A 27956-nucleotide genomic window follows, 5' to 3' on the forward strand; every position below is an offset into this window, starting at 1 on the left:
GTTTTTTGGGCAACACACAATGCTTCACAAACACTATAACTTTGGCTAAGCTCCTGACACCGGGAAAGGGATACACTAAATTTAACAATCTCTGTGATGACGCAGCAACCTTGTGCCACTGCTTATGGAGAGCCCTGAACTGTTGATGTTTTAAAACGCAAAACTCCTTTTTTATCCAATTACTTGATTAATCGCCATAATAATCAATAGAATACTCGATTACCAAAATAATCAATAGCTGCAGCCCGAAAAGTCACTTAAATTGTACCAGAAGGAAGAATAGGGATTAAAAATCAATGTATAGGGAATAAAGAGTAAGTATTTCTCTTCATTTTCGCTGAATTTCAGAAGGATTGGCCGTTTCACAAAGATTCTGGTCAATCGCCAAAATCCAGTGACTGCCAGACTGCCAGAGATGCATGCATCCGCCATACTAGATTTTTTGAAGGAGAGATGGTAATCCATCATTCTTGAAAAGTTCATGGAGATATCTTGGATATTAAGGAAGTTCTGAGAAAAGTCCAAATCAGTCAAGGCCCTATTGTTTCATCTATTAATTAAGGCCAGGAAAACAAGCTCGATTCCCAGCACAAAAAAGCCCATAACTTCCTTAATACTTAAGATAATCACATGATGTGGAGCAGCTTGAAAACCATCTCTGGGTTCAAACCCCCTCCCAAACAGGCAGAAGGTGACCATCAATGGGCAAACGACCTCAACAAGCACTTCCTGAGGTTCGACACAACCCCTCCTCCTCCCCCTGCTCTGTCTTCTGTGCCTCTGCCCAGTATCCCCCCCACACCTCCGCTCACACCGCCACCACAGTCTTCTTCATTCCCAATACACATCCCAGCACCAGCCAGACCTCATCCCCCTCCTCCACCACTATCTTCCCCCCCACCTGCTTTCTACTCTTGGCAGATCAGGTCAGGAGTCAGCTGAAGAGGATAAAGAGCAAAAAGGCAACAGGCCCAGACAAGATTAGCCCGAGGCTCCTCAAATCCTGCTCAGATGAGCTGTGTGGGGTCATGGTGCGGGTCTTCAACCTGAGCCTGAAGCTGAGGACGGTGCCACACCTCTGAAAACGTCATGTGTGGTCCCAGTGCCCAAAACACTGCACGCCAAGGACCTCAACAGCTTCAGGCCAGTGGCACTTACATCCCACCTGATGAAGACCCTAGAGCACCTCGTCCTGTGTCACCTCCGCTCCACGGTGAGCTCTGCTATGGACCCACAGCAGTTTGCTTACCGGCCTGGCATCGGAGTGGAGGACGCCATCATCTCCCTGCTACACCGCTCACTGTCCCATCTGGAGAGGCCCAACAGCGCTGTGAGGATTCTATTCTTTGACTTCTCCAGCGCTTTCAACACCATCCAGCCGAGGCTCCTGAGGGACAAGCTGGTGATTGCAGGAGTGGACGATGATCTGGCTGAGTGGGTCCTGGACTACCTCACAAACCGGCCCCAGTTTGTGAGGACCAAGAACTGCGTGTCTGACCTCCTGACCTGCAGTGTGGGGGCCTCCCCAGTGGACGGTCCTCGCGCCCTTCCTCTTCACTCTTTACACTGCAGACTTCAGACACAACACGGACAGCTGTATCATGCAGAAGTTCTCTGATGACTCCGCCCTCAATGGACTTATGGACGACGATGACGCGGAGTACAGAGGACTAACGCAGGAATTTGTGGACTGGTGTCAGAGGAACCACCTCATCAATGCGGGGAAAACCAAGGAGATGGTGGTGGACTTCAGACACCGCCCCACTACACTCCCCCCCAGTGAACATCCAGGGAAGGGACATTGAGAGAGTGGACTCATAAGTACCTGGGTGTTCATCTGAACAACAAACTGGACTGGACTCACAACACGGATGCACTTTACAGGAAGGGTCAGAGCCGCCTCTACCTCCTGAGGAGGCTGAGGTCTTTAGGAGTGAGGGGGCCACTCCTGAGGACCTTCTATAACTCTGTGGTGGCATCTGCCATCCTGTACGGTGTGGTCTGCTGGAGCAGCAGCATCACAGAGAGGGACAGGAAAAGGCTGGATAAGATCATCAGGAAATCCTGGTCTGTCCTCTGGACTCTGCAGGAGGTGGGGGACAGGAGGGTCCTGGCTAAACTTACATCTATGCTGGACCACGACTGTCACCCCCTGCTGGATGTTTTGTCTGCTCTGGATTGCAGTTTCAGTGACAGACTCATCCACCCTCGCTGTGTGAGGGAGAGATTCTGCAGATCGTTTCTCCCGGCTGCTGTCAGACTGTACAATGTACAATGCTAGTACTGTGGTAACCATAGCAACCAGGTCATTAATCATGTCATTACCTGCTGTATTTATTAGGTGCAATAATTTAACTTATGGTGCAAACTCAAGTCACTTTACATATATTACATTACATGTCACATATATATATTACTTATATTTTAACCTGTCCATATTGTAAATATCAGAGTAACTTATCGTACATTTCACGGTGAAGTCATTTTATCTGATCACTCTCACATCCTGACAGTGTATATCATCCCGGCAGTGCAGCATTAAACTGAACAATGGTAGCCTTAGCTTTACCCGGCACTCAGTGCTTTTTTAGTTCTTGTTTTTAAGAGATGCTTGTTTGTTTTATTGCATGCCCTTCTGTCTATCCCTACTGTTCTATGCTGCAATTTGAGACTGAAATTTCCCCATTGAGGGATGAATAAAGGCTTTCTTATCTTATTTTGGTGTCATTTTAAATGTTCTTTCTGAATTCACAGTCAGATATTATACTGGTATGGCACACAATTTTTAATCAGTTGCCGTAGAGCCATGTCACTTCTGACAAAGTGGCCAATCTGAAGGCGAGAATTTGTACTTCCGTGACCGGTTGCCTGATGAAAACCACCTTGGGCTGCATTGATTGTCTATTGAAATCAGGGTCTAACAGCTGACAGCTCTCACTGCCTGAAACGATGAGATTTATACACCAAGCTGACCTGAAATGAACCACTGTACATTAAACTGACTTTATTGACGAGTCTAACACCTTTGAAACGTGACCAAATTACATGTATTTGTATTGAGATCTCTGATATTTTCATCGGCCAGAAATGGCCACCAAAGGGCGCTCGATGTAAAGTCCGTGGCAACCTATAGACCCTGTGCAATAACGTCACTGGGTACCGCCCCCCCCCCCCCCCGCCATGTTGGAGGACGCGGACGATGTAGAAAGAAGCGTTGAAAAGAGTGAATATCAAGCTAATTTACGCGCGGAGGATAAAGTTACATACAAAGAAAAGTTGAAAATCACTCGAAAAAAAAGCGCGCACCAAACACATTAAAAAGCACACGCACACACGCGCCAAATACTAGGAAAAAAGCACGCGCCAAACATTAAAAAGCACACGCACACACGCGCCAAACACTCGGAAAAAAGCGCCACCAAACATTTAAAAGCACACGCACACATGCGCCAAACACTTGGAAAAAAGCGCGCACCAAACATTTAAAAGCACACGCACACATGCGCCAAACACTTGGAAAAAAGCGCGCACCAAACATTTAAAAGCACACGCACACATGCGCCAAACACTTGGAAAAAAGCGCGCACCAAACATTTAAAAGCACACGCACACATGCGCCAAACACTCGGAAAAAAGCGCGCACCAAACATTTAAAAGCACACGCACACATGCGCCAAACACTCGGAAAAAAGCGCGCACTAAACATTTAAAAGCACACGCACACATGCGCCAAACACTCGGAAAAAAGCGCGCACTAAACATTTAAAAGCACACGCACACATGCGCCAAACACTCGGAAAAAAGCGCGCACTAAACATTTAAAAGCACACGCACACATGCGCCAAACACTCGGAAAAAAGCGCGCACTAAACATTTAAAAGCACACGCACACATGCGCCAAACACTCGGAAAAAAGCGCGCACCAAACATTTAAAAGCACGCGCACACATGCGCTAAACACTCGGAAAAAAGCACGCACCAAACATTTAAAAGCACACGTACACATGCGCTAAACACTCGAAAAAAGCGCGCACTAAACATTTAAAAGCACACATGCGCTAAACACTCGAAAAAAGCGCGCACTAAACATTTAAAAGCACACATGCGCTAAACACTCGGAAAAAAGCGCGCACCAAACATTTAAAAGCACACGCACACATGCGCTAAACACTCGGAAAAAGCGCGCACTAAACATTTAAAAGCACACGCACACATGCGCCAAACACTCGGAAAAAAGCGCGCACTAAACATTTAAAAGCACACATGCGCTAAACACTCGGAAAAAAGCGAGCACCAAACACATTAAAAAGCACACGCACACACGCAGTGTGGTTACTCAACTGCATGTAGATATGACAATTTTGCATATTCTAGGATTTATAAGTGAAATAAATACTGTACATGAAACACACTAGTTAAATAGGGAGACTGACCTTTAATGAAATGATCCGAACAGATCCGTAGATTGGCCAAACTGGACTCGGATGTAAGGTCACTTCTAGCTATCCGTGCTAGCCAGATTGCTCGCCTCTTTGAAGACAGTTCTCGCGTATTTTCTCCTTGATGCTCGATAATTGCCGGTAACCTGAAGAAACTGTTTACTTTCCCTGTTCTTACGATTACTACAGCCGATTACACCACAAAACTCGGCATTTTATCGCAAATATCTGCAGCTAACTAGTGTGCGCGTCTTGTTTGTCCCCCAACAAGGCGGAACGGAAGTTTCGTGACGTCATTTGCACAGGGTCTATACACGTCCCTGCTGTGTGTCAGTGGTCATATTGTGTTGATTAAGTAGTCAAACTGTCAAATAAGTAAACAGTGTAAGTAAGAAAACAGTGTTTACTTACTTACACACACACACACACACACACACACACACACACACACACACACCTCTTCAGGTCACAGTGTGATGCATGTTTTTTTGTTTGTTTTATGCGTTTTTCCTGCCGCCAGTAATATTTACACTGTGAACACAAGCTGTTGATCATTTCAACACACAGTCAGGTGTAGCAGCATGCTAACTGTAAGAGTTACAGAGTAAAGAGTACAAACAGCAGTTTAGAAGACAGACACAGCTAGCCCATATAACCTGCAGCTAATGTCAAAAGCATTTCAATAACGTGTAAAACCGCCAAAACATTTCATCGTATCATTTCTTCAGTAGAAACATTTAGGAAGCTAGTTTTAGCTCACATGAAGCTTTCAGTCCGTCGCATAGCTGCTTCAAACTCGTAATAGTTCATCTCACCTGCACACACCGCCCTAATTTTATTCGTTCGAATTCCACCACTGACAGCGATTATTTATTTGATTTTCACGAAAAAAACAAAACGCAAACACAGAGTGAGAGCTAATGTGCATGTATATCCTTTCTCTTCTTCTTCTTCTTCTTTCTCGCTACTCTTCTTCTTGAGTATTCTGGGTTAGTGATCCATCTTGGAGGTGTATTACCGCCACCTATTGGCGTTGGAGTGTGCAAGAGTGGATTCAAAGTGAAGGCAAAATAATACATATGTGTGCAAACGAGTATACGAAAAAGAGTATAAGGTGAAGAAAGAGCCAGAACACCGAAAGTAAGAGCACTGACGATGATCTAAACGAATTGACTTGCTGGTCTAACCAATGGTTATTGAAGTTCAAAGCTACCAAGTGTGTGGTTCTTAAGCTCAAACTGAGTTTAGAATATATTTATACCTTAAGTGTAGCCCTTAAACGAGTAACAGAACGAAAAGATCTAGGCAACATTCACATTCCTTAAAATCAGATAAACACATTATCGAAATCACAAAAAAAAAAAAAGCAAACCAGAGAATTGGCCTTATTCACAGATGTTTCACCAACCTTACTAAGGAAAAAGTCTATATATTGTATAAAAGTTTAGTCAGACCAATTTTAGAGGGGTTCCATGTTGGTGTCCAGCAATGAACCCATGGCAAATCAAAGACATATCTTCACTAGAATCAGTACAGAGGTGGTTCAAATATTGTATAGATAAATCTGAACTGGTATCACTTAGACAACATAGAAGGAAATGGGATCTATTGCAACTTCACTCATGTTGTATGTAAATCAGACCACAGTCAATTTTATTGCCCAGCCAGATAGGCAACTTAGAGGAAATTCATACAAGCTAGCAAACCCTTAGCAAAAATAAGTTATTCAAATGTACTATGAGTATACTTATTTTTTTTATTAAAATTGAGGAAGTATACTTGAAGGTGACTTTTTATAAACTATATTTTATATACTTAAGAATAATATAGTGAAGTATACTTTGCTTATACTGAGAAGTATAAACAAAAGTCTAAGTACATTAATACTAAGACTTACACTTATACTTTAATACTAAAACTTATACTTTAGTATACTTTTTATGTGTTTCTGCCACAAAGTATTAACACTTATTATGCACTTGGAGCAAGATATACTAAGTCAAGCCATTGACTCAAGTAACTGAAAAGAAGTCATAAAAGTACAGATTTTTTTTCTATGTAGTTATTTATTGTTGTGTGGGCCGCTGAAGAGGAGGTACTGCTCGCCCACCACCACTAGAGGGCGCCCTGCCTGGAGTGCGGGCTCCAGGCACCGGAGGGCGCTGCCGCCTTACGGGAGCAGCCAAGGTGACAGCTGTCATCTATCACTGGAGACAGCTGATCCCAATCACTGAGGAGGTATATCAGCAGGACGGCATCTCCACCTCATTTGCCGAGATATCGCTCTACCAAGGAGGTAACGAACTCAGCCAGCCCTTCATCATTTGTGAAAGGAACGTATTCGATAAGTATCCTAGTTACTAGACAGTGTTGTTTTCTGATTAGAGGTGGAGGTGGTGTTTTCCACCCCACGTGTTGTTGGGTGCAGCCGCACCCACGTCTGACTGTGTCTGTTCCTCGCCAGCAGTACCGGATCCGACGAGCGGAGGCAGAGACCACCTGGGAGTTCGGGACTTGGCGGTTCCAGTATTCCCGGGGTTCGGTGGCAGAGGAAATCGGGTGGTTCCGGTTCGTCTTGGACAGACGTCTCCTATCGTCGAGCCTGCCCACACGACACCGTTGGAATTTAACTTGAGACCGAAATTGTGATTTGTTGTATTTGTTGTGCATGTTCACAACAGTAAAGTGTTGTTGTTTGACTTTCTTCATTGTCCCTTCATTTGCGCCCCCTGTTGTGGGTCCGTGTACTGACACTTTCCCAACAGGATATCTCGGCCAACGTCATGGATCCCGAGGGGCGTCAACCGGCTGTTGAACGGCCAATGGAAGAACAGGACGCGCAGGCGTCCGCAGGAGGGGTAATCGGTGAGTTGCAGCGGATCCTCACCGCTTTCACGACTCGGTTAGATTTGATGACCGAGCAGAACGTCCTCCTGAACCGCAGGGTGGAGGCTCTCGCCGCGCAGGTGGAAGCGCGCCCTCCGGGCGCCGCTGCAGCTCTCCCTCCCGTAGACCCTGTGCGTAACATAGACGTTCCACTGGTTGTTCAACGACCTCTCCCACCTTCCCCGGAAGCATACATAAGCCCCCCAGAGCCGTACGGAGGCTGTGCGGAGACGTGCGCGGATTTTCTGATGCAGTGCTCGCTCGTCTTCGCACAGCGTCCCGTCATGTACGCGACTGATGCTAGTAAAGTAGCTTATGTTATAAACCTGCTTCGCGGTGAGGCACGCGCTTGGGCTACAGCGCTCTGGGAGCAGAATTCACGGCTCCTTCTGACATATGATGGGTTTGTAAGGGAGCTCAGAACCGTGTTCGATCACCCTAATAGGGGCGAGACCGCTTCAACCGTGCTACTGTCAATGAGACAGGGGCGTCGGAGCGCAGCTGCCTATGCAGTCGACTTCCGCATTGCGGCTGCGAGGTCCGGCTGGAATAGCACTGCCCTCCGCGCCGCCTTTGTAAACGGACTGTCTTTGGTTCTCAAGGAGCACCTGGTGGCTAAGGACGAACCGCGGGATTTAGATGGGCTCATCGATCTCGTCATACGGTTAGACAACCGGTTAGAAGAACGTCGGCGGTAACGAGACGAAGAGCGTGGCCGGGCACGCGCCGTCCCTCTCCCTTCCGGTTCCGACCGCGCTCCGCCTTCCCCACGCTCCACGGCCCCTGTGCTCCGTGGGGCCACAGCTCCCCCTGCTGACGAAGCTATGGACACGAGTAGGGCAACATTTAGGGCACCAGATGCACAGAGGAGACGGGCCCACGGAGCTTGTGTTTGTGGTGCAATAGAGCACCATATGAGAGACTGCCCCGAGCGGTTAAACTCCAACGCCCGCCCCTAGAAACTGGGCTAGGGGTGGGCCGAGACATTCACGTGGGACACACCCACATTGCCACACGACTCCGTTTCAATCCTTTATGAGGATGTAACCCTGAAGGCCCCAGCACTGGTGGACACGGGCTCTGAGGGGAATCTGCTGGACAGCAGATGGGCTAGGGAGATAGGGCTCCCTCTGGTGGCGCTTACCTCGCCTGTGCAGGTTCGGGCACTAGATGGCTCCCTACTCCCTCCGATCACGCATAAGACACCACCTGTAACTCTGGTGGTGTCGGGAAATCACCGGGAGGTGATCGAGTTTTTTGTGACTCAGGCCACCTCCCGTGTGGTTTTAGGATTTCCCTGGATGTTGAAGCACAATCCCCGGATTGATTGGCCGTCCGGGGTAGTGGTTCAGTGGAGCGAGACCTGCCATTGGGTGTGTTTAGGTTCCTCGGTTCCTCCCGGCTCCCAAGCTAAGGAGGAGGTCAGAGTCCCGCCCAATCTGGGGACGGTGCCGGTGGAGTACCACGACCTTGTCGACGTGTTCAGCAAGGATCTGGCGCTCACACTTCCCCCCCACCGTCCGTATGATTGTGCCATTGATTTGGTTCCGGGCAGTGAGTTTCCGTCCAGTAGGCTGTACAACCTCTCCCGGCCTGAGCGCGAATCAATGGAGACCTACATCTGGGACTCATTAGCTGCCGGGTTGATCTGGAATTCCACCTCCCCGATGGGCGCAGGTTTCTTTTTTGTGGGCAAAAAAGACGGCGGACTCCGTCCATGCATTGATTATAGGGGGCTGAACGAGATCACGGTTCACAACCGAGACCCGTTGCCCCTGTTGGATTCGGTGTTCACACCCCTGCATGGAGCCCAAATTTTCACCAAGCTCGATCTTAGAAACGCGTATCATCTGGTTCGGATCCGGAAGGGAGACGAGTGGAAAACGGCATTTAACACCCCCTTAGGTCACTTTGAGTACCTGGTCATGCCGTTCGGCCTCACAAACGCCCCCGCGACGTTCCAAGCATTAGTTAATGATGTCTTGCGGGATTTCCTGCACCGGTTCGTCTTCGTATATCTAGACGATATACTCATCTTTTCTCCGGATCCTGAGACTCATGTCCGGCATGTACGTCAGGTCCTGCAGCGGTTGTTGGAGAACCGGCTGTTTGTGAAGGGCGAGAAGTGTGAGTTCCACCGCACCTCTTTGTCCTTCCTGGGGTTCATCATCTCCTCCAACTCCGTCGCTCCTGATCCGGCCAAGGTTGCGGCAGTGAGAGACTGGCCCCAACCCACAAGCCGTAGGAAGTTGCAACAGTTCCTAGGCTTTGCTAATTTCTACAGGAGGTTCATTAAGGGCTACAGTCAGGTAGCTAGCCCCCTGACAGCCCTGACCTCACCAAAAGTCCCCTTCACCTGGTCGGATCGGTGCGATGCCGCATTCAAGGAGTTGAAACGGCGCTTCTCGTCTGCACCTGTTCTGGTGCAGCCCGATCCTAGTCGCCAGTTAGTGGTTGAAGTGGACGCCTCGGACTCAGGGATAGGAGCCGTGCTGTCCCAGAGCGGGAAGACCGATAAGGTCCTTCACCCGTGTGCCTATTTTTCCCGCAGGTTGACCCCAGCCGAACGGAACTATGACGTCGGCAATCGAGAGCTCCTTGCGGTGAAAGAGGCTCTTGAGGAGTGGAGACATCTGTTGGAGGGAACGTCCGTGCCATTCACGGTTTTCACTGACCACCGGAACCTGGAGTATATCAGGACCGCCAAGCGGCTGAATCCCAGGCAAGCCCGCTGGTCACTGTTCTTCGGCCGTTTTGACTTCCGGATCACCTACCGTCCCGGGACCAAAAATCAAAGATCGGATGCTTTGTCCCCGGTACATGAAGAAGAGGTCAAAACGGAGCCGTCGGATCCCATCATCCCGGAGTTCGCTATCGTGGCCGCCCTCACCTGGGACGTGGAGAAGACCGTCCGGGAGGCCCTGACACGAGACCCGGACCCCGGAACCGGACCGAAGAACAAACTTTACGTTCCACCAGAAGCCAGGGCTGCAGTTTTGGACTTCTGTCACGGTTCTAAGCTCTCCTGTCATCCTGGGGTGCGAAGAACCGTGGCAGTCGTCCGGCAGCGCTTCTGGTGGGCGTCCCTTGAGGCCGACATCCAGGGTTACATCCAGGCCTGTACCACCTGCGCCAGGGGCAAGGCCGACCACCGCAAGATATCGGGGTTGCTGCAGCCGCTGCCCGTGCCTCATCGCCCCTGGTCTCACATCGGCCTGGATTTTGTCACGGGTCTTCCGCCGTCCCAGGGAAACACTGTCATCCTCACGATAGTGGACCGATTCTCCAAGGCGGCCCACTTCGTGGCCCTCCCGAAGCTACCAACGGCCCAGGAGACAGCGGACCTCCTAGTCTACCACGTCGTCCGTCTGCATGGGATACCATCAGACATCGTCTCTGATCGCGGTCCCCAGTTCTCCTCGCATGTTTGGAGGAGCTTTTGCCGAGAACTGGGGGCCACGGTCAGTCTCTCGTCCGGGTATCACCCCCAGACCAACGGACAAGCAGAACGGGCCAACCAGGAGATGGAGCAGACCCTACGCTGTGTGACAGCCGCGCACCCGACGGCCTGGAGTACCCACCTGGCCTGGATCGAGTACGCCCACAACAGCTAAGTGTCATCAGCCACCGGCCTCTCCCCTTTCGAGGTGTGCTTGGGGTATCAACCCCCGTTGTTTCCGGTGGTTGAGGGGGAGGTCGGTGTGCCCTCGGTCCAGGCCCACCTACGGAAGTGCCGTCGGGTGTGGCGTGCTGCTTGTTCTGCTTTGTTGAGGGCCCGGACGAGGGCGAAGAACCATGCAGACCGGCGGCGGGCCCCGGCTCCCACGTATCGTCCTGGGCAGGAAGTGTGGTTGTCCACCAAGGACATTCCCCTTCAAGTGGATTCCCCAAAACTGCAAGAACGATACATCGGCCCGTACAAAATAGTCAAGGTCATCAATCCCGCCACAGTGAGGCTCCAGCTTCCGGCCTCACTGCGGATTCATCCAGGATTAAACCCCATCACACCTCACCCCTCTGCACTCCGGGTCCGGCGCCACCTCCTGCCCGGATCATCGACGGAGGGCCGGCTTGGACCGTACGCCGGCTCCTCGTCGTCCGACGGATGGGCCGGGGTTTTCAGTATCTGGTGGACTGGGAGGGGTACGGCCCCGAAGAACGCTCCTGGGTGAAGAAGGGCTTCATCCTGGACCCGGCCCTCCTGGCCGACTTCTACCGTCGCCACCCTGACAAACCCGGTCGTGCGCCAGGAGGCGCCCGTTGAGGGGGGGGTCCTGTTGTGTGGGCCGCTGAAGAGGAGGTACTGCTGGCCCACCACCACTAGAGGGCGCCCTGCCTGGAGTGCGGGCTCCAGGCACCGGAGGGCGCTGCCGCCTTACGGGAGCAGCCAGGTTGACAGCTGTCATCTATCACTGGAGACAGCTGATCCCAATCACTGAGGAGGTATATCAGCAGGACGGCATCTCCACCTCATTTGCCGAGATATCGCTCTACCAAGGAGGTAACGAACTCAGCCAGCCCTTCATCATTTGTGAAAGGAACGTATTCGATAAGTATCCTAGTTACTAGACAGTGTTGTTTTCTGATTAGAGGTGGAGGTGGTGTTTTCCACCCCACGTGTTGTTGGGTGCAGCCGCACCCACGTCTGACTGTGTCTGTTCCTCGCCAGCAGTACCGGATCCGACGAGCGGAGGCAGAGACCACCTGGGAGTTCGGGACTTGGCGGTTCCAGTATTCCCGGGGTTCGGTGGCAGAGGAAATCGGGTGGTTCCGGTTCGTCTTGGACAGACGTCTCCTATCGTCAAGCCTGCCCACACGACACCGTTGGAATTTAACTTGAGACCGAAATTGTGATTTGTTGTATTTGTTGTGCATGTTCACAACAGTAAAGCCTTATTTGACTTTCTTCATTGTCCGTTCATTTGCGCCCCCTGTTGTGGGTCCGTGTACTGACACTTTCCCAACAATTTATTTTTGGTTCCAAAGGTTCGCACTTTTCTTTTACCTTTTTTGACAAGGAAGGACTTGAGTTCTCAGTTGAAGACACTATGTTTACATTTTTACAAATAAGGACTTGATCTTTGAGAGACCATTATGTTTACATTTTACATGCACTTTTCCTTAAATTTTCTCCACAAAGGAAGGACTTAATTTCATAGGTCTTTGTTTTTGAAATGTTTGAAAATATATCAAACATATATCAAATAATCAAATAATATATCAAATCAAAAATGTTTTCAACATTCAGTCTTGTGATTTTTTTTAAATGCATCACACTCTTGTGTACATACAGTATGAGTAAACTTTAAGAATACTTTAAGGAATATATTTTCAGTATATAAATAGTAAGCTACAAGTAATATGCCAAGCAAAATTAAAGTATAAAAGGTAAAAATAGTGAAATAACCAATATGTATAACAGTATACTTTAAGTATACGATAATAAACTAAAAGTAGGGACTCAAAGTATACAACTAGTACAATGGCAGTATATCGATAAGTGCACTCGTGGTATACTTTAAGCATAGGAGAGGGATATATCAAGTACATTGATAAGTGTACGTGTGGTATACTTTAAGCATACAAGAGGGATATACCAAGTACATTGATAGTATATAGATGAGTGTACTGCTATACTTTAGAGTGTACTTTTGCAAACTTAAAACGAACTTTAAAATTTACTTTTATAAACTTGAAATGTTCCAATTTAGTCTGAAAAAGTATTACATTTGTGTACTTTCTAGTATACAGTACACGGTCTGTAGTATACTTGCTATATACTGAAGCATACTTAATAAAATGAACTTTAAGTATACTACTTGTTGCTAAGGGAAGCAATATTCTAAGACAGATAGGAAAAAACTTTTTTCTATAAGAGTAACAAACGACTGGAACAGCCTGACTGATGACATAGTATGCGCACCAACTCTCCCTACCTTCAAAGAGCATCTGAGATCCAGCCATTCTGGTGAGAGAGATAACCCAACCAAGTACACCAAGTAAGTATACCAAGCTGACTGGAAAAGGAAAATGCTGAGGTTCAGTTTAGGTGGAAACACTGCCAGGAAATTTATAGTGGAAGGGGCCAATGTTATGAAAGTTGGTAGTCGTGGGGAATGCTTGTTAATCTTAGGTAGTATGAATAATTATGATTCTATGGTTCCTAAGAACTAAAAAAAAAACATGTTGCTATTTTATCACTGTGTTTTGTGCCAAAGTCAACCAATTTTTAAAATGGCCACCTCAAAATTCAATCATTTAAACTGTTTTGGATTGCAGTTTGCACAGGATCACAATTTTGATTACTAAAACTATATTTTCCAAGTCAATGAAAAGGGTCCCATCATGTTTGAGTATGTACTGAGTATTAATTTGATAATTTATATAAAAATATAAAAAAAATAGCCAAGATTAGAGAAAAATATTCAAGTTGAACTTGATAATTTGTTTTGATTTTCTGTTTTAGTTTAAATAAAAAGGTGAATTTGGAGTCAGTGGTAATTTCACCTGAAGTGCAGAAAGATGTTTCCAACCAAGATGGTATTGGTCAGCAGAGGTATGAAGCTTTTGTTGCAGAGAGTATTGCCAAAGTATGAGATCAGTCTCTGGGCTCATGGCAAAGGTTCAACTGAAGATATGGAAAAGCATCGGTAAAGCAGTCTAACCGAAGCTAGCTGATCTGGTGGCAGAGATGAAGGATGATCGATCACTTTTTGCACATATGTTGATTGTGTCTCTACCACAACCAGAAGTCGATCTCAAAGAAGCCATTGGCCAACATGAGTTCACATCACTTCCAAGAGCCCTGTTACTGGAACACTTCTCTACTAAGCATAGACAAGAGTATGCTAATGCACATACAGTAGTGTTCAGAATAATAGTAGTGCTATGTGACTAAAAAGATTAATCCAGGTTTTGAGTATATTTCTTATTGTTACATGGGAAACAAGGTACCAGTAGATTCAGTAGATTCTCACAAATCCAACAAGACCAAGCATTCATGATATGCACACTCTTAAGGCTATGAAATTGGGCTGTTAGTAAAAAAAGTAGAAAACGGGGTGTTCACAATAATAGTAGCATCTGCTGTTGACGCTACAAACTCTAAATTATTATGTTCAAACTGCTTTTTTAGCAATCCTGTGACAGTGATGCCGGTAACGCGTTACTTAGTAAGTAACGAAGAGGAGGTACTGCTGGCCCACCACCACCAGAGGGCGCCCTGCTTGGAGTGCGGGCTCCAAGCACGAGAGGGCGCCAGACCCAGAAGAAGTGACAGCTATCACTCATCGCACCAGCTGTCACTCATCTACACCACTACATAAGCCGGACTGCAACTCCACCTCCCCGCCGAGAAATCGACTACCGAAGAGGTAATTTTCTCTGCGGACTCATATCATTGAGTGATAACCTGAACTTCTTTTGCAGCCGTTATCCTGTGGTGTTCGTCCTTATCTGTGGAATTGGCGTTTGGTGTGACAGCGACGGCTTCGCCTCACACCCCAAACCAGATAAGTGGTTTAAACAGGAGCTGCACGAGTGTGTGATTGGAGGTGGAGGTGCTCCCTCCTAACTGTGTGCAGACTGTGGATTACTGAGTGTGCGGACTCACACTCATCCACCCTGTCTTGTTTTCTGCCAGCAGTACCAGGGTCGACAGCCGAAGACAGAGGCCACCTGGGGACTCGGGACTTGGCGGCTCCGGTGTTCTTCAGACCGTTGGTGGTGGAAGCCGTGTGGGACGCGGCTTCTCTCTCGTCGGGGGTCTTCTATCTTCGAGCCTGCCCACACGTCACCTGGTGTTAATTGACTTTGCAAATTTTGTGTATTTAGTTGTGTGTTGTCACAACATTAAATTGTTACTTTTTGACTTATTCATTGTCCGTTCATTAGCGCCCCCTGTTGTGGGTCCGTGCTACGACACCTTCCCAACAGCGTGACCACTTTTTTTTAGTAACGAGTAATCTAACGCGTTAATCTTTCCAAATGAGTAATCAGATTAAAGTTACTTCTCCAAGTCACTGTGCGTTACTATTATTTTTGCATTGTGGGTCGATAGCAGCATTAAACTTGGTCCGTGGGCAGGAGGTCAGGGTTCGACTGAACTGCACACTTTAAGCGAGCTGTGAGCTTTTCATCAGCTACGACTCGTCCTCACCTCTTAAAGCGCGGTGAAAACAGCACACCTGCACTGTCATTTTTGTGCATTATTTTTCTCCTTTATTTACAATTCTGAGCTGAGCCGCTCCGTATCTGCTCGTTAAAAACAGCTGATCCTCCGCGATGCGTCAACAACTAACACTATTTTCCACTCAAATGCACCTGAACTCTCTTTCTGAGGACCACATGATGTGAAAACACAATAAAACTTTCTTACCTGTAAATCTGGTCATGTTTTCTGCATAAATAAATGTTATCCATTCTTTATGCTCAAACACCAAAGCAGGGGCGAATCCAGATGGAATGGGGGCGTGGGGCAGGGATGTGCCCCCCACAACACCCCTAGATTAAAGGTCCAGTTTTGAAGCCTTTTTTTTTTTTTTTACTACAACTACTACTACTACTTAAAATAATAATTTTGACAAGTAAAATGTTTATAGAGAATTTAAATGTTAGAAAAATGTTAGAATTTAATAGTTACATTTATAAACAATGTAGGTTAGAAAATGCACGTTTTACTGTTACAGTGCTGTCAACAGTTAAATATGAGGTCAAGAAAGATTATTTTACTTTTTATAAAACAAGTATTTATTTTCATTGAAGTCAAGAAAGGGTGACTATAAAGTGAGTTTTGGCAAAACACGTATCACTGTCATGTTGAGGTGGTAGAGGGTTGTTGTCGGCAGCTGGGGAAAGTAACTAAAAAAGTAACTAGTAATCTAACTTAGTTACTTTTACAATTGAGTAATCAGTAAAGTAACTAAGTTACTTTTTCAAGGAGTAATCAGTAATTGGATTACTTTATCAAAGTAACTGTGGCAACACTGTCCTGTGAATCACTAAACTAGTATTTAGTTGTATAACCACAGTTTTTCATGATTTCTTCACATCTGCGAGGCATTAATTTTGTTGGTTTGGAACCAAGATTTTGCTCTTTTACTAGTGTGCTTGGGGTCATTGTCTGGTTGAAACACCCATTTCAAGGGCATGTCCTCTTCAGCATAAGGCAACATGACCTCTTCAAGTATTCTGACATATCCAAACTGATCCATGATACCTGGTATACGATATATAGGCCAAACACCATAGGAGGAGAAACATGCCCATATCATGATCCTTGCACCACCATGCTTCACTGTGAACTGTGGCTTGAATTCAGAGTTTGGGGGTCGTCTCACAAACTATCTGTGGCCCTTGGACCCAAAAAGAACAATTTTACTCTCATCAGTCCACAAAAAATTCCTCCGTTTCTCTTTAGGCCAGTTGATGTGTTCTTTGGCAAATTGTAACCTCTTCTGCACGTCTTTTATTTAACAGAGGGACTTTGTGGGGGATTCTTGCAAATAAATTAGCTTCACACAGGCGTCTTCTGTCACAGCACTTACAGGTAACTCCAGACTGTCTTTGATCATCCTAGAGCTGTTCAATGGGTGAGCCTTTGCCATTCTGGTTATTCTTCTATCCATTTTGATGGTTGTTTTCCATTTTCTTCCACGCATCTCTGGCTTTTTGTCCATTTTAAAGCAATGGAGATCATTGTAGATGAACAGCCTATAATTTTTTGCACCTGCATATAAGTTTTCCCCTCTCCAATCAACTTTTTAATCAAACTACGCTGTTCTTCTGAACAATGTCTTGAACGTCCCATTTTCCTCAGGCTTTCAAAGAGAAAAACATGTTCAACAGGTGCTGGCTTCATCCTTAAATAGGGGACACCTGATTCACACCTGTTTGTTCCACAAAATTGACGAACTCACTGACCGAATGCCACACTACTATTATTGTGAACAGCTGCTTTTCTACTTTTTTTTTTTTACTAATAGCCCAATTTCATAGCCTTAAGAGTGTGCATATCATGAATGCTTGGTCTTGTTGAATTTGTGAGAATCTACTGAATCTACTGGTACCTTGTTTCCCATGTAACAATAAGAAATATACTCAAAACCTGGATTAATCTTTTTAGTCACATAGCATTACTATTATTTTGAACACTACTGTATTAGCAGTTGCAGGTCCAGCTGCCCATGTATAGGGTGACCAAACATCCTGCTTTCCCAGGACATGTCCTGTTTTCACATCCTGTCCTGGCCATCCTGATTTTCCTTTTTAGAAAGTGATGAAAATGTCCTGGTTTTCATTGTTTTTCATCTTTGAGCATTGTTGAGTAAACCTTGAATATCATTTGAGTATGGAAGCTACTAATTGCCGGAACTATAGGCAGAATGGAACCGGAACAACTGGTAATTTGGCAGAATGGGTAGTTTTTGCTCATATTACACCCAAAACAAGTACTGATGAGATGATCAGGCCTCACCATTAAAATAATCAAGTTATTTAGCCACTATAGGTCGGCATTAGAAGCCCCAAACTCTTGACAGAACAGCGACAGAATGGTAGAACGGGAGCTTGTGTGGTGCCATCTAGTGTTAGTGAGGGTAAATTTTCCAATATGGCGATCTGCTATGGGGGGCGGGGCGCTTTCTGCTTTGTATGATAACATTTTATTACATTAGCTTGAGATTGATTATCAATATATTGAGATTGGCTATCAATACATGGAGCTTGGGAGGTAGGGGGCATAGTAAGATGCTGTTCTGTCAATCATCCCGTCAGTTTATCATCTGTCAACTATTCTGGGTCTGCCGTTTAGTACCTGCTTTTGAGTATCTCCTGGCTACAGTAGCGTTTTAGGGCCACATTGAATTTATTATTTTTTTTAGACTTCGAGAATAAAGTCGTAATATTACGAGAATAAAGTCGTAATTTTCCGAGAATAAAGTCATAATATTACGAGAATAAATTCATAATGTTACAAGAATAAAGTCGTAGTATTACAAGAATAAAGTCATAACATGATATTTCGACTTTATTCTTGTAATATTACGACTTTTTTCTCGTAATATTACGACTTTATTCTCGAAGTCCAAAAAAAAAAAGAAAAAAAAAAAAGAAATTCAATGTGGCCCTAAAACTCTGTCTTACCTGGCTTCACTGAACAATAATAAATCATTGATTTACTAGCGTGTTGCCCGTGAGGATCCACAGGCAACACATGATTGGGTTGTGTTTATAAAATAGGTAGCTAACATTTTTCAAGGGTGGTAATAAATTATGTAAAGTTTCTATAATGAGTTGGAATGGCACGTGAGACCAGAATGTAATTATCAACACCCATTGTTTATTGTTATGTAATATCTGTAATTTCTGTTTAATTATTGTCTGTCACTGTTAGAAGGATTACATCAAAACTACTTCATGGATTTTGATGAAATTTTCACCATAAATAGATTTTAGGCCATGGAAGACTCCACTGAAGATTGGAGGTAATCCAGTTCCGGATGTGGATTCTGGCTCAGGATTTCACTTTATAGGCTTAAGGATTACGTCAAAACTACTGCACAGATTTTGATGAAATTTGCACCACAGATCGATATTAGACCATGGAAGATTCCACTGAATTGTGGAGGTGATCCGGAATCTGGATCAAGATGTAAAATTTGCACGCTTCAGTTTTTCATATTTTGATGATTACCTCAAAACTACTTAACAGATTTTCACCACACATTGGTGTTAGGCCTTGGAAGACTCCATTACATTCTGGAGGTAATCTGGATCCAGATCCAGATTCTGGATCAGGATTTCACTTTGTACACTTTTAAGATTGACATCAAAACTACTTCACAGATACATCATGATGTAAAACCAAGATCAGGAAGACGTGGTTTTGTTTCAACTTGTGAAGTAAATATCAGATTACATCTTGATCAGTCGGTCCATTCTGGATCAGTATGCAATTACTGTATTGCGTTGTGGAACGTGGATCCAGGTAAAGTCTGTGTCACAATGTGAATAGCATATCTGTTATTTTGAGTCCTCATCAACCCTTGGCGGATGACAAAAATCTCAGATTTGTTTTTTAAGCAGATCACGAACAACTTGAGAACAAACAGCAGTCATATTTCATTTCTTTATCAAAACTTAAAGCTTAGAATAAAATTTTGTCAACACAAATAGCCAAAAATAATCAAATGAAATAAATGCAGTATCTCTACATTCGTCTATATAATGTACACAGTTATACATTGTAAACTGGGGTGTCAGGGTCCTTGTTGGGGTGAAATACAGTTGGGACCTTGTGTGTCCCGTGGTCACTACAGTAACCATGAAAGCCCAGAAGGAACCCTGAACACAACACGGTTAACAGGGTCTGTTGAAACAAGAAGTGCTCAGTGGCGCATCAGATGGAGGAGGCGATGGTTTGTAACCCGACAGCTGTGAAGGCAGCCACAGGTCCTCAGACCCCAATCGTCTGGGATTTCTCAGCCATCACTGATCAGCCCAGGCTAATGACCCATCAAGGTTCATGGATTTGTTTGTGCGCAACGACCTTCCCAACTACCACAATATTAGAAATAGCTAAAGTGTCCACAGGACCTCAGAAGCAGCAATTATTCATCTATCAACTTCATGCACAATCGTATCCCTGCTCATAAGAGCTCAAGACACGAACTCCTGCACTTGGGGCAGTAACTCTCCCTGCCCTGACACAGAGGGAACACCGCAATCCAGATGTGCTTGTAGTGTCAGCTTTCTGTTTTAATTCAAGGGCTTTAACCAAAAAATATTGCCTTAACTCTTTAAAGAATACTTTGAGATCATATTTCATTGGGTCTGGCAGATCTTTCTGCTGGCAGCCCGGTGGCCTCACACCAAGAAGGTCCCAGTTCCCCCTAACCCCCTAAATAAGCAGGTATAGAAAAGGAAAGATCCTCCTGCCCCCTCTCCTACTGAACTAGATTTCCACCCAGCCAGAAATCAGCTTGGCCAGTCATCTGACATGACACAGACTTTAAACAGTTGGTACCAGAGCTAACGCACTTTCATGTAATAAAACTTGACTGCCGCTGATGTGAATTTTTTTTTTTTTTTTAATCCGCCATGATTTTAGCATTAAACAGCCTGGACAGTGAATTTAATCGGCGACCAGAATCATATCAGGGCGTTAAACGGGGAATCCCTGCCATGCAGCTGGAGGTCCACCATCAGGCAGAAATTCTCAAACGTCGCCAGCTTTGATGTGGTAGCCTGAAGTCCTGGTACCAAGTGGGAAGACATGTTGACCAACATTTTCCAACAAAACTAAGATCTTCATGAAGTTCACTTTACTGTATGCGCAAATGTTCAGAGATACTCCACAATGGCATACTGAAGGTCTGCGTATTATATTGGATTACTGGTCATACAAAGGTTGTAACTATGTACCCAGTCTACCCCAGCTGTAGTTACGGAGGCCAACAAGTAATTCTAGTGTTGGATTAACAGTGTGTTAACACCAGTACAAACAGAAGAATAGGCTGAGATTCACATCACTTAAATTCAGCTATTTCAAGTGGAAAGTGATACAGTATTGCAGCATTTATTCTTAAGACTTTTTAAAATTCACTTGTGGAAGATGCAGTTCCTGGTGTCAGATGTTACAAAGCAAAGTCACAGCATGATAGCCCACAGCACTACTTGTAGAATCACGTTTCTTAAGAACCATGATCATCGGGAGATAAGTGTGTTGTACCAACCCTAACGTATGTTATTTATATAAGCAGAAGCTTGTTTGCTTATCCAAACTGAAGCAGGAGTTGCTCAGATAACTCCAACTGCATTTTGGTCTGTATCTCTTGGTAACACATCTTAGAAATTGAGAATGAACAGGGGTTTCAATTCTAGACAGTAAGTTAACACACAGGACAACCAGTGTGCCGGGTGACTGAGGGGCAAACGCAACATACCAGGGAGGAAAGTCATAAACAGGCTAAACACAAAAGTCGTGAAGCAGCAGTTATTTGGCAACAGGAAAACAAACAGGAGGATACAAGACTCACGGGCAGACTGTAAATGATTGAGCTGCCGCCACCCCAGAGTGGGCCCATTTCTTTACAAAGTAGTTAGCTCTGATGGTTGCCCTGAAGCGTGGACTCCCACCCCCCCGCAGGTCAGATGACTTTAATAAGTTGATTAGTGGATCATACTCATGAAACAGTTCATAAAATTCTATCATGAATGAAGAGTCGGGAGCTTCTAAAGTGTGACACTAACATTTGGAATAAAATCCATATCACAGAGGAATGTGTAATCTAGAATTACTGCCCCTTCTCTTCGGTGGACACGCCAAGGTAAAAATGAAGGTTAAAACTGAAATACAGAGGACCGGTGAGTCGCCTACACGTCATGTTCAGAAGCACTTCCAACCATCGAGTGATGGCACACTTACAACACGTGTAGTAGTTCTACCTTTCCTGAACAGCACAAGATTTAGTGTAAATGAAATTTTAACCATGAAAATTAGCCAACTTTCAGAGCGTGGGGGGGGAGAAAACAGCTCAGAGTGAGAAACATGTTTAATTAAAAAAAATAAAAAAAAAAAAAGAATCTGAAGTTCAGTCTTTCAGGCCTGAGCTGGTGGTGTTCTGCAGGACAGCAGATGGCGATGCAGAAGTAGGAACTTGTTTCACTTCAGGGACCGTATGAAGCTATTGTCCCGTCACATTACACGCAGGATGTCCGCTGTCATTTTGATCCAACTCCCAGGCCATTGGAGACAGACTTTCAGTTGCGCTGTCATGCTTGACACCGGTACGTTGACCCGGAGTCACATTCTTTACCTTCTTACGTCCAGGACCTGACAAGAAATACAAACATTCTACACATACCGGTACTCACAGGAAGAAGACAAGCTAACCAGCAACTCCAGAGGCGTTTCTCTTGGTAGGAATGTAATTAAAGGACTCAACATGAGTGTCTGTGCGTCCTTTATCCACCAGACATGTCCATGAAAAGTAACTTAAATTCATAATATTTTTCATAATCTGTCTGAAACTGATGGGTCATTTCAGGAGGTGGGGATGTATGGTCTTGTGCAATTCCTCGCAATATGGTAAAGCCAGGGGTTTGGTTCATCCATTCTAGAAGGAACCATATTAGTTTCAAGCCCCCTTAGTTTACTCTTATCCTTGGACTTGAGTCATCCCTGATTTTTGCATCAGATGTCAAACCATGGTTACCACTTGAAACAACCATAGACCATGAACGCAAATCCTCCAGCTTTTCACAGTGAACTCAAACTGTGGGGATTATATCAGTACAAAATCATTTGTGCCATTGAACAGATGCACTAGTAAATTACTATTTGAACCTAGTGAGTCAACTGTACAAAAGATGAACACCCAGCCCTAGATTACATGGTGACACCAACACCCAAAAAAAAAAAAAAAAAAAAAAAAATTTGTAATAAATCCTACACAAAGGTCCAGCAAATACTTCAGTCTGTGTACAATAATTCCTCAAAGTTTCAGTTATCTTGGTCACTTTGCATAAGTCATGTTCCTTTTATTCCAATGTATAAAATTCTGCTCCAAATGGTATGATTTGTTGGCAAAATAAGCCTCTTGGGAAAATGTCTTTTCCTTGGTTAACCAAGACAATATGCATTTTAAAGTAAATTTTTAAAATTTTATTATATGCAGGTTGATTGTGGAAGCAATGGCTATTGTTTTAAAAGTTACAGCTGTGGGGGAAAAAAAAATAAGTGAGAAAATCCATATTTAACAGCACACACAAGCCCAGATTAAGCGTTAAGTGGTCAAACTCATGCCGATGTCTCACTGGACCAAGAACCATCATTTCAGTCTTATCAGTTTAAATGTAGGAAGTTTCTAGACATCCAGCTTCTCACTGATGCAAAGCAATCTTCTAAGGATTTTATGTGGATGAGATTACCAGCAGTTATCGGCATGTATAAGTGAGTATCAGCAGCATAGCAGTGAAAGGTAATCCCAAAACCCCGCAATGTGTCCAAGGGGTGCTATATAAAAGGAGAAAAGCAGGGGGCCTAAGATGGATCCCTGTGGAACCCCAAATTTCATGTCACTAAGGTTAGAGGTAGTGTTACTGTACAAAAGAGTGAGAACGACTGGTCAAGTATGACGTCAGCAATGCAAGGGCACTCCCAGTAATCCCAAAATGATTTTCCAGCCTGTCAAGTAGAATATGATGATCCACGGTATCAAATGCAGCAATGAGATCTAACAGCACAAGAACCATAGTGGTTTTCAAATCCATTGCAAGCAGAAGATCATTCACCAATTTAGTGAGAGCCGTCTCTGTGGAATGATATTTTCTAAAAGCAGACTGCAGTGGCTCAAAAAGATTATTCTCAGTAAGATAGTCAATGAGCTGCCGTGACACCACTTTTTCCAGAATGTTAGAGCAAAATTATAGATTTGATATCAGCCAATAGTTTTTCAATACACTAGGGTCAAGATTAGATTTCTTAAGTAATGGTTTAATCACTGCAGATTTGAAACATTTAGGAACAGATCCAGAAGTTAAAGGAAGATTATTTCCAGCACCGTCAGCCCAAGAGTGGGCCACAGGTCCTTAAACAGTTTTGTTGGTATAGGATCAAATAAACAAGCTTTGCTTTTTGTTGATGTTACAAGTTTCGTCAGCATGCCTAGAGAGATACTCTCAAATTCTGTAAATCTAGGTAATACCTCAGTAATGGCACCCACCTCAATAGCAGGGTGTAGTGGCTGTGGGTTAAGGCATGCTGGGATATGTTTAACCGAATGTCTATTTTCTTCTCAAAGTAATCCAGGAAATCTTGTGCTATAAAAGGAGAGCGAACTACAGTTGGTTGCCCATGAATAAGTGTTGCCACCGTGTCGAACAAAAACTGAGTTATGCTTTGATCAAATCAGAGTAATAGGTCCGCTTTGTAGCCAGTAATGCATGCTTATTGTCTAAGATAGCATCATGCCACACAAGGTTGAATACTTCTAATTCTGAACTATGCCATTTCCATTCTAGACCTCAAGCCTTATGCTTGAGGTCACGCAAGTAATCATTGAACCAAGGTGACTGTTTTGGGGGGGGCGCGGTTTTAACAAAGGTGGCGCAATCATGTCGAGTGTAGTTTTGAGCACTGAGTTTAAACTATCCACAAGACTATCTACTGATTGGGTATTTGCCAAATGTGAAGCTAAGACATCAGGCAGTCTAGCTTTGAGTTCAGTATTAGTTGAGGAGTTGATGCATCGCCGTAGTGATATATAAGGTTGTTGTTCCACTAAACAGCAGTGATACTGTAAACGTAAGTGAATGATCAGACCACTGATGTAAGAGGCATGATGTCAATATTTGTGACAGCAATACCACGTGCGAGAACCAAATCCAGGGTATTTCCACTACTGTGCTTCGAGTCCTGAATGCATTGCCAAAATCCTAATGCATCCAGTTTCCATAAATGATTTGCAGAGAGGATCAAAAGGCTTATTTATATGAATGTTAATGTCACCAATGATCAGAATGTTATCTGCACTAGCTGACAAGTTAGAGATGAACACACTAAATTCATTTAAGAATTCAGAATATGGGCCAGGAGGCCTATATATAAGGACAAAGTAATACAGCTGATTTTTCATCTTCTGACCTTGGCAATGTGTAATACCCTGAGCAAAGCGGAGAATCAGTTGCTCAAACGAGTATATTTGTGACCCCCAACAGCTCACAAGATAAACCTAGACTTATAAGCAACACCCCCGCCTTGCTTCGCATCATGAGGGATGTGACTAAATTATATGCTGGTGGGCAGGCCTCATTTAAGGGGAGGACAGCTGTACTCTTACCAAAAAGTAGTACATACAAGTATGTTTCAAGTATACTTCCAGTTTACTTTTTATATACTTATCAGTACTATTTTTTGTTAAGGGTATAGGTTTAAGCCAGGTTTCACATAACCCAATCATATCTAAGTGTCATATCTAATTATCTAATAATTAGATAATTAATCAACAATGATTTTGAGGATGGTGAACTTGTGTTAATGAGACCCAGACTAAGGACTTCAGTGGGGTTGACAGTTGGACTGTTTGGGTTTGGGGTGATTCCAGAGTAGCATATGTAAGATGCCTAGAAGTAGGTTTAGGTTTGAAACATTCCACGTGAGTTGTAGGTAGCAGACACTAAAATGTTGATACTGCTGGAACAACCATTGGGCCATCCTCAATTTCAACATCATTCAATGTAGTAATGGGTATTACGTTTGCAAAGCATATTGTTGTGTGGGCCGCCAGAAGAGGAGGTACTGCTGGCCCACCACCAGAGGGCGCCCTGCCTGAAGTGCGGGCTTCAGGCACGAGAGGGCGCTGCCGCCACGGACACAGCCGGGGGTGACAGCTGTCACCCATCTACACTACATCATCTCACTCCATAAAACCCGGACGTCATCTCCACCTCATTGCCGAGATATCGTCGACCTGTAAAGGTAATACTCTCAGCCGTATCACTGACTGTGTTTAGTAAACTCGTTTTTGCAGCTGTTTTCCTGCGGAGTGCTCTATCTGGCGATTGGTGTGACCGGCGACAGCTTCGCTTTACACCCCCACCAGATAAGTGTTTGAGACAGGAGCTGCACGAGTGTGTGTTAGAGGTGGAGGTGGAATCTCCATCCCTGTTGTTACTGGGTGTGCACACACCCACATCTTATTGTCTCTGCTCCTTGCCAGCAGTACCAGATCCGACATTCGGAGACGGTGGCCACCTGGGGACTCGGGACTTGGAGGCTCCAGTATTCTCCGGGTTCGGTGGCGGAGGAAATCGTGTGGTTCCGGTTCTTCTCAGGACAGACATCTTCTATCCTCGAGCCTGCCCACACGTCACCCTTGTGATTGACTATTTGCAAAATTTCACATTCCTCTGTATTGTGGTTGTGCTCATTCACAACAGTAAAGTGTTCATATTCAACTCTTTCATTGTCCGTTCATTTACGCCCCCTGTTGTGGGTCCGTGTCACTACACTTTCCCAACACATATCCCTCTGATTTTTTATGGACACGTCTACAGCAAACTGACAAAGTGAGGAACCTTGGGGTAATTTTTGATTCTACATTGTCCTTTGACCTCCACATTAGAAATATTAGGGGGACTGCTTTCTTCCACCTGCGAAATATAGCAAAGAGTCGTCCCATCCTGTCTATGGCTCAGGGTGCAGGACTACTTTGTGTCCCTTGGGTGAATAATAATTCTGCGGGTCATAGAGCCTTCTCTTATAGTCCTCCTGTTCTGTGGAATGATCTCTGTGTCAATAAAACAGTCAGATTCTGTCGAGACTTTCAAGTCCAGACTTAAGACGCACTTATTTTCCCTTTCGTATAGCTAGGATACTGGCATAGTATAGTTCTACACTTTTTACTTTTAATTCATTTTATTAGGAAACAGAGTGCCATGGCCTCAACTTTACCTATATTCTGGGTCTTTTAGTGAAGCTTAGGGCGAGTGGCCAGCGATCACCTTAGTATTTCCTGTTTTTCCTTGTTTAATGCTGACAAATTATACTGCATTTCTTGTCTTTCAGACTCAAAAACAGTTTCTTTCCCAAAGCGGTAACCATTCTGAATTCCCGCATACATCGACGATAATGTGCAACATTCCACCCATAATGTGCAATATTTATCATTTTTAATAATGTATATAATCAGTTATTCTGCAATGTACATACCATCCAGGACCGTGCACCTTACCTTCTAATGTTTACATCGTGTATATATATATATATATATATATATATATATATATGTAATTCTGTAATTTGTGTCTGTACCATGGCCCAAGCAGAGGGTCACCCCTTTGAGTCTGGTCTGCTTGAGGTTTCTTCCTCAGAGGGAGTTTTTCCTTACCACTGCTGCGCTGGGGGTTTGTAAGGTTATACCTTACTTGTGTGGAGCGCCTTGAGGCAACTCTGTTGTGATTTGGCACTACATAATTCAAAAAACAAAAAAAAAAAATTTGAAATTGAGAAACTAAAACTCTAAAACTACACAGCTAACAAAAAATTGTCATGATGGGTGTCATGATGGGTGTCCTTCAGGTGGCGCTACTCTTCACCATGTATGTCGGACTGTTGTCAGTTTCAAGAGGTTCTGGTTCCCGGAACAATGTGTTTGACATTGAAATGATCTACCTTTAATAATAAGCAGATCATCTCCATGCGTTTAGCCTTCCCAGTGTATAACCATCTCAGTGATATAGAAACTAGTCTATGAGCCAGTTATCAAATTTTGACTTAATTGGTACTACGCAAGGTGATGAAACGACACTTAGAATCCAGCCTCAGTGTACCATGGCCTACACAAAAATGTATGATAACCATCATAGGGTATTAGCTGTAGCCAGCGAAGAATTAGAGGTCAGAATGTAAAAATGCTTCAATCATGTTGAAAACTATACTACATTATTTGTCTGATCATAATTCCAAAAAGGTATAGTTTGGACTATCTATGATGGATTGTTCTGGAGTTATGGGGTAAAAACAGCAAAAATGGTGGCAAAGGTCAGTTTCAGTTTGTACAGGGGTCAGAAGTTAAATTTACTCCAATTTCAGTTAAAAAAAATGATGCAAGTTATTGGTTGAAATAAAAG

At 44.5% G+C, this 27956-nt stretch overlaps 1 long non-coding RNA gene across 1 annotated transcript; it reads left to right on the plus strand.

The window, feature by feature from the left end:
* The first annotated feature begins 5016 nt into the window (after positions 1–5016).
* Positions 5017–27841, plus strand: LOC117529311. Its single transcript, XR_004565987.1, has 4 exons — positions 5017–5029; positions 23418–23428; positions 25486–25491; positions 27574–27841. It is a non-coding gene; the product is annotated as an uncharacterized LOC117529311 (long non-coding RNA).
* Positions 27842–27956: the final 115 nt, after the last annotated feature.

Source organism: Thalassophryne amazonica, chromosome 17 (assembly GCF_902500255.1).
Source record: "Thalassophryne amazonica chromosome 17, fThaAma1.1, whole genome shotgun sequence".
NCBI classification, from domain to species: domain Eukaryota; kingdom Metazoa; phylum Chordata; class Actinopteri; order Batrachoidiformes; family Batrachoididae; genus Thalassophryne; species Thalassophryne amazonica.